The 8,001-nt window shown below is 41.2% G+C and overlaps 1 long non-coding RNA gene across 1 annotated transcript in view; it reads left to right on the top strand.

The window, feature by feature from the left end:
• Nucleotides 1-2,172: 2,172 nt before the first annotated feature.
• The window catches only part of LOC118418672, an 8,654-nt gene continuing 2,825 nt past the window's right edge, over nucleotides 2,173-8,001 (top strand). The window contains exons 1-2 of the long non-coding RNA XR_004831498.1: nucleotides 2,173-2,382; nucleotides 3,116-3,620. This is a non-coding gene — a long non-coding RNA (uncharacterized LOC118418672). The remainder of the gene's footprint in view (nucleotides 2,383-3,115; nucleotides 3,621-8,001) is intronic.

Raw genomic sequence — 8,001 nt, 5'->3', positions numbered from 1 at the left:
CCAACATACATAGATTGTATTATTGATACAGGTAATTAGAAAATAAAGCCCTCTTGCAGAGGTTGGAACACACGTGCGGCGACAGGAATCCACGTAATATGTCAATGCGTATTAAGGCCCTGAAATTGAAAACAAAACCCGTCAGAACATTGTTATGCAAATGTAACAATGGTTGAGACAAGGACTGTTAACAATTTCGGGGCCTTATCCTTTGACATATTACCTAGAATTCCAGTCGCCGCACATGCGTTCTGATCTCTGTGAAAGGACTTATTGCAACGAGGAAGCCACCCACATCAGACATTGTGTAATACAGGCCGCCAGTGACGTCACTCTCATGATGCTTATTAAAATTTCCCATGAAATGCGAAAATCCTGGTGACGGTACCACGTGCCCGAATTTAGATAAAAGAAACTCAACATATATCGTATAAGTCCACAACAGGCACCACATTCCTAGACTGCAGGTAGTATCCAAGTAATTTTATATTAAGCTACAGAGAACAAATGCGATACTTCATTTGCATTTTGATCGGTCCACAATCTTGGATGCCCACAGTCTCGTACCCAGGACACTGCGTGATACTAGCAATCTAATCTGGACAAGAGAGGAGAGAATACAGGTTTTTCATTGACGTCATACTAATTATAATTTGAATACTCCGACGACCATTTTGACTGGTAATTGAGTTAAGTAGTAGCATCTTCGTGTTGCTAACAGACGTACACTGTAATCTAACATGGCGAAGATGACGTTAAATGAAAAGTCTGTATAGCTGGGTTCCAATTCCTCAATAATTCACCTCTTCGTTAGCAAGCAGAAAATGCGTCTAGCATGTTTCAGAAATTGTTGGGGAGAGATACGGCGATTTTCAGCAAGGCATACCGATATTTTTTTGGCCCTTCTAACTTTGTTGCCCCTTAAATGAAAATTGGTCCCTTCCAAATGGAGTAATCTAAGTAATGACAATGGGTTTTATTTCTACGTTAGTTACTAATTGATTGTGGAACGATGTTGCGATTTTCAAAAGATTCTCTGGGTCCCTATAACATATCTGTCCCGCCCATCAAAATTGGTCCACCTCACAATCATTTCAAAATGGAATGATCTAAGTTAATCAATCACATTGTTACCTGACGAACATGTAAGTGTAACACCTAGCTCCAGTGCAATTTGAACCTGCAAAACCTAGCTCCAGTGCACTGTGAACCTGTAACGCCTAGCTCCAGTGCAATTTGAACCTGCAAAACCTAGCTCCAGTGCACTGTGAACCTGTAACGCCTAGCTCCAGTGCAATGTGAACCTGTAACAACTAGCTCCAGTGCAATGTGAACCTGTAATTAACATCTAGCTCCAGTGCACTGTGAACCTGTAACACCTAGCTCCAGTGCACTGTGATTAACATCTAGCTCCAGTGCACTGTGAACCTGTAACACCTAGCTCCAGTGCACTGTGAACTAGTCAGTATAGTCGTGTAGCATCAAGAACTTAGTGATTGAGATTATCAATCTTATTTGATTGCGTTTTGAGTTTAAACACTTCAAATGTGCCTTTGCTAATCAAACAATTGTTGAGCGTACATTTGTGTGGGAGAGTAACTTCTAAATGTTATTGCACACCTTTTAATTTTCATACTGTGATGAACTCAAGTACGATGAAGTAACAGTGATCCAAGTACGTTGCTCTCCCGAGGTTACAAAAATGCAACTTTGATAAAAACGACAATTGAATAATTGATATAGTAAGGTACCGTACGCCATTTTCATATATGCACTCATGTTTTGTGTTGAAAAGAAGAGTATTTAATTGAGATTGAGATTGACCCACGAACTGACCTCAGTTCGCAAGTCTAATGATTCAATTCTTAATCTTTTAAGGCGCATTTGTTTCGTGTAATTGCATGTGTCCTTTTATTTAGCCCTGGAAGATCAAACCCATGCTAAAGGGCATTCCAATAAAGTCATTACAAAGACGCCGAGTTCTTGTTTCGTCTCATGTCAATTATATGTTTTGAAAGAACATTTTTTGAAAGAAGGGTATTTCGAAAAACCCCAGGTTAGCCTCCATATGCTTCTTACGTCATCATCCAGCCTGCACCGAATAATACCCTTCCCGAGGCCTGACGGAAGGTACACAAGCGCCGCCAAAAATAGTGCGACTATGAAGGAAATGTATATTGTCGAATATGTATCTCATCATATTTGACTACGCGATTTATTTGAGACTGTTTGATTTTAATGTTTGAAATGTTTAACGATGTTAGTTCTACGTAAATCCTTCATTTGACGGTTAGCGATAGTCCAGATGTTTCCGCGCATTGATACAAGAGAGGTCCTTCTCTTGTGTGTGGAATTCAGTCAGTGCAGGGCGGCCATTGTGAGGTGAGGTTGAAACAGAATTGTCTTCGTATTTTACCCTTATTTATCGCGTCAAAAGCTTGTAGGTAACTTGTAGTTGGTACGGTGGTTAGTAAGGACATTTGAAGTAACGGAATCAAATATTGCTGGTGTGGAAAAATCGTTCTTTCATGAGGGCCATGGCGCTCTTACGTGGGGGGAATTTTCTAGCGTTGCGTGGAAACCGCAGGGAAAATAATATTTTTGCAATAACAAATTCTCTGCAATGTGGGCGTATTGAAGTTATTGTTACTTTTTGTGTGGTACCTGAAGGCTATATGGACGGTAATTCTGTGATTTTCTTGAGTGTAGACTGTAGAGGTTGTTTTTTGTTACCGAGTTCTGTTGCCAGAGAACAAAGAACCGGGATGGTGTGGTCGGGTCACACGGGTTCTTTGTGTTCACTGGATTATGTAAAACCGTCTTCTCAGTATATGGGAGGATAGCTGATGCGGTATTTTGCATGGGTTGAAATGAAATGTGACTCACAGCTTTGTACGTAGCTTTGTAGTACGTTCTGCCTTGTCATTCCCATAGTTGTTTGCTCTTAACTGTGGTATGCCAAGTTTGCCGAAAGCTTCTTGGAGTAACCGTGTGTGCATGTGCAATTATCCTGCTCATGTCACAACTGTTAACATCTTGAGATGTTTCAAATTTATTCGTCACTTCTTGTTATCTCATCCCTAAATGTTGTGCAATTTGTGTTTCTTTCCCACAGGTCCCTAGAGGTGTACAGCATGGCACATGGGTCTGGTACAGACTGGAGGTCTCTGAAGTGTTCTCTACAAGTGTAGATCACTATATCTACAGCGGGATGCTGAGACAACACTACCCCACTACCTGCTCCTTGATGAGAACAGTAGCAGCTGCAATGTATATTCCATACACCAAAATATAAACATAGGTGACAGAGCAAAACTATTGGCAATGGCCTAACATCCAGTTTACTCAGGTTCTGTTAGTCAGGTCTTAAAATATTACAGCTGTCCAGCCTCTTGGAAACCCAGACTTCGGGGACTGTGCCTCTGGTACAGTGGGGGCTGGTTCAGCTAAGTTAGATGGGTTTGCTGGATGTCAAGGCCACAAATAATATTTCGTCTCTTTTGCTCTAGTTCCTGTTGTCACGGTCACGCTTGGTCGCCTTTCTGTTTGTCCTTAAGTACAACCTTGAGTTGCGGAAGAATGTAACGCCAAGTCGGATGCCAGCTAACATTGTGCCAATGGTGAGCTTATTCGTCACCTCATGTGTACAAAGATTTAGAGTATGACAGTGGAATGCCTGCACTGATTTTAGCATTGACCATGGCTTGTGTACTGTCTGCAGTCGTTATTTCTATCCTGCCCTTTAGGCCTAAGTCCACCAGGCAACCTTTGATTTCAACTGCAATATTATCCCCGGTCTAAGAAAGCTCTGTTCTCAGGGTTTGCAACACTCTTGCTCTCAACTCCCAGTTGACCAGGAAGTGTTAGGTAGTGATCAGCCACTGTGGATGTGAATTCTGCGTAATCAACATGTTGCAGCTCAGCCTACTGGTTCAGAAGTGCTGATGTACTGTACATCTTTGAATCTACCAGACACTTATCTGTGTCGACTCACAGTCTTAATGTAACAATAAATAAGAAAGTGCATAAGGAGGGCTAATTGAACTAAAAATGAAGACTCTCGCTCATAGTACATTGAGGTATAAAATGAAGAAATCTAATTTCTAAAGTACGAAGGAATTGCTTAAAATGTAATATTACATTGGCTATTCCTGTTGTAAAATGCATTAGGAGGCAGAGCCCCAGAAAGGGACACTAACATGCACACTTGCAATTGCATATAACAATGCCAACAATGCAATGTTCACTTTTTAAAAGTGAAAAAGGAAGAAATCACTTTCGTTAGTCCTTCCACATCAACCCCTGCCAGTTATATGTTGTCTGTCGCATGTGTATGATGAAGTTGTTTGAAATAAGGTCGTTTGAACAGCTGCGCGCCATCATGTGTTATATACACACTCTATATGGCGGGTGACACTACACTTCATGCATCAGGGCTTTTTTTGTTTGTTGGAGTGTCAACTTGGGTTGATCGAGGTCTTTTTCTAACACAGAAGACATAAATTCATCCATGTGGCCTGACGTCTCTGTGTTTGATGTCTTCGGTGTAGCGACAAAGAAAAGCCTTGAATGCTGTGTACGGATATTCATTATAAGAATATACAACAGTAACATCAACTATCATATAGTCAGCAACGGCAAGCCACGTGGCGTTCTTCAAAGTGTTCTTGCCTTGCTGATCTGTGGATTAATATTTTCTGAACTTGTTATGGTCGCTTCTTCTTAGGTTTACCTACTTTCTCGACATAGTTAAGCTGGTAGAACCTGACGTCAAAAATCCCATTTTTAATGACGTTGCCTAAGATTCTCCTGTGTTAAACTTTTCAAAGATCTCTCTGAACGATGCAAATTGATGTGTGGCCCACCAATGTGGTCAGAGTGTGAGGAAGCTATCGTCAGCCCAAGCTGAAACTAACGGGTCCAAGTGGTGCCGAAGAGGCTCTAGCCTTAGAGCCACTCACGTGGGGTCACGTCTAAAGAAAAACCGAAAAAAAAGTGTAAATTCATGATAAGTCGTTTGAGGATAAGTATACAAGTATACACATGTACAAACAACAACAACAAAAAAACCCAGAATGATACATCTTTCCCACAACGATCTCATGAAGAGGACCCACAGACGTCTTCTATAGAGAATATTCTCGCCCGGATTCAGGGCTTCCCTCAGGAAGAATTAAAAGAAAAAGAACAGATTCTCAGATATAGAATTAAAACAAATGCAAAATGCATCTCGGCGTATGCCTGCATTGAATTTCCTATAATCTACACAGTATCTAAAATTACCATCTTTTTTTCGCACTAAGATGACCGGCGCTGACCAAGGAGAGCAGCTGGGCTGAATTACGTCCTGATCTAACATGGCCGGTATATGTGCTTTGACTTCCTGATGAAGGGCAGGGGGAATCCGGGGGTACGGTTCCCTTGATGGGGTGATACTTCTGTCCATTAGTATGGCCAAAATATGACCCACGAGAGATCAAATTCCTTTATGGACTATAAAGTTTGCCTAAAGCTGAATAGTTATTTTCTACATGTGTCTGTATGATGTATAGTTACGTTACCTCAGGCAGGTAGTAATAGACGTCTACATCGACATCTGGCCTGAACTGCGGCTGGACCTCCATCCAGAGGACGGTGTACGGCTTGATGGTGACCCCTCGCAGCATGGTGCTAGATTAAATACAAGATGATTCCTCTTTCAAACGGAGTTTCAAATGACGTACTATATAATACAATATAGCCACAGTCCAACTACACGAGTTGCTAATATCAGAACCGGAACTATAACTTTTTGTTCTCATGTCGTACTACTTCTTTATCTAGGGAGAAACGTGGGTTATCACTGTAACTTGGCTCGAGACTCCCATCCCAATCCTGGTAGATGCTTGAATACGACACAGAATTGCTTGCATAGGAGTTTGAAGCAAGTCCAGTCAATGAAGGTGCAAGAAGGCATGGTGTGGCATTATTGTACTTAAATTGGCCAGCGATCAAGACATTTGCAACAAGTTCGAAGTTATTCGATAATGTGACGGGTATATCGACTCATCAACTTGAACTTGAACAATGCATACCTTTTTCTCTCTTCTCGGTAGCGCTTAGTCTGACCGTTCCTCCTAAACGAGTATGCTATCTTCTGTCTCGTTTCCAGGGTGTCCTGCACTGCGGGAAGATAACTGAGTACCTGGCGGACAACCTGTTTGATCAGCCATGCGTCCTGCCTTACTCCCTTAACTAATTTCCCAGGTGCTATGTCTTTCCAGGTATTATGGCACATCATCTGTAAATGTCAAAATATATCGTTAAGAGTGAGATGATAGAATGCTACGAAATTGGCATGGAATGTGCTACTAAGAATAAGCAAGCTGGCGGTAGTGCACATCTGTACTTAGATTAGGGTTTTAATTGTGACAGGGTAAGTCGCCAGGATGTATAATAGCAATGAAACTAGTTGTTCTTTTCAATCTTCCAAATGGAATGGAAAAGTACAGTATGTATTCTGTCACCGAGCATTAATCATATATGTTTAGGGTACTTTTTTAAAGGCCACTTAGCGTAATGTCCATCTTAGGTCCCCCTAACTGTGGCACTGTGGATCATAGCGCAACTCTGCTGAGTGCTTTGCATTCTCTGTTTGATGCTCTGAATCGTTGAAGCCACGACTATGTGTGTTTTATAGTTCTCCGCTTTGACTTCTGTCCTAGAGAAATCCACACAATATATTACCTCTTGTCTTTTAGACCATCTTGATCATCATGTTGCTTTTCACCTGCCTAAATGATTTCAACAATGTGGTTTTTTTCACAACTCTTAAACAATCAAAAATAATTATAGAAGTATGTGTTTATCCCTGATACAAAAAAAAATATATTATACTCATTTTCATGGCTTTTATATAAATTTCTTAAAATGTAATACCTTTTTTGGTTTGCCCATTCTTCTTATGACCTTTGTGTCCTCTTCATCAGTTCATGCCACTTGCTGTCCTTGCTGGGAAAACTGGCAGAAGCAAGAAAGGAACAGTAATATAGAAAGAAAACAAAAGGTGAAGTGTGGAAGGAAATGGGAAAACACCACCACCCGTCTGCCCTGGGATTAAAGGTATACTAAAACTATAACTATCAATCCTAAAGTCATCGACTGCTGATGATGCGAACAATACTGGGCACTTTTCACTTAACCTTGGTACTGGTTGCCTTGGCCCCACCCGCAACTTCGCAACGCACATGATGGCGGCAAAGGGTGTTAATCATGGTTATCATTTTTCGCCTGAAGGTCTTGTCACCCACTTGGTTGGTTTTCACTGCCATCCATTCTGTTCAAGCATAAAACAATGCGTGGCAGTAATATGTTTACTTTCTTTGTCATAAGAGTCGGTGTCGGAGCTAAGCAATTCTTCAGCACACATCAGCAGGTCATACTCAGTACAGTCTGGAACATACAAGATGTCTTCTTCAGTAGCATGTGGAAATAGCTTACTGATTCTAGAGAATGGGTTTACCCCGCTGATGTTACCATACAGGTATGAACTTGCCAGAGTCGAGTTTCGTTCTGTTGGCTAACTCCATACCATTTAGTGTATGCAACATCAACTTCAATCACAATCTAATACTGGATTCTACCAAAGACGGCGATATATCTCCCATTTTCATTCCTCTGCAGTAGCCACCAACAGAGGCGGACACTTTCTCTCTCCTCCTCACACCAACAGTCATGTAGTCGGTTTGTCTTGGGGTGTCGTTTCCCAGCAGAAAGTATTTTGGGACTACCAGCATACCATTTTGGTCCATTCAAGAAATAAGAAGAATGGTACAGATACAAATAAACATGCAACCACAATAAGGTACATAATAAAACCAGGAAGTTCAGTCTAATACACAAAAGATAATGTCAGGAAATGAAAGGGCAATTATAATAGTTGATATTTAGTATGAAGTACTTAAGTCAAACATAATGTTCCCCGCTTACCCGATGCTTCTGCTTCTCCAGCTTCCCTCTCCG

This window comes from Branchiostoma floridae, chromosome 6 (assembly GCF_000003815.2).
Source record: "Branchiostoma floridae strain S238N-H82 chromosome 6, Bfl_VNyyK, whole genome shotgun sequence".
Classification (NCBI taxonomy): Eukaryota; Metazoa; Chordata; class Leptocardii; order Amphioxiformes; family Branchiostomatidae; genus Branchiostoma; species Branchiostoma floridae.
The sequence above is the reverse complement of the archived record's forward strand: the minus strand, read 5'-3'. Positions and strand labels throughout refer to the sequence as shown.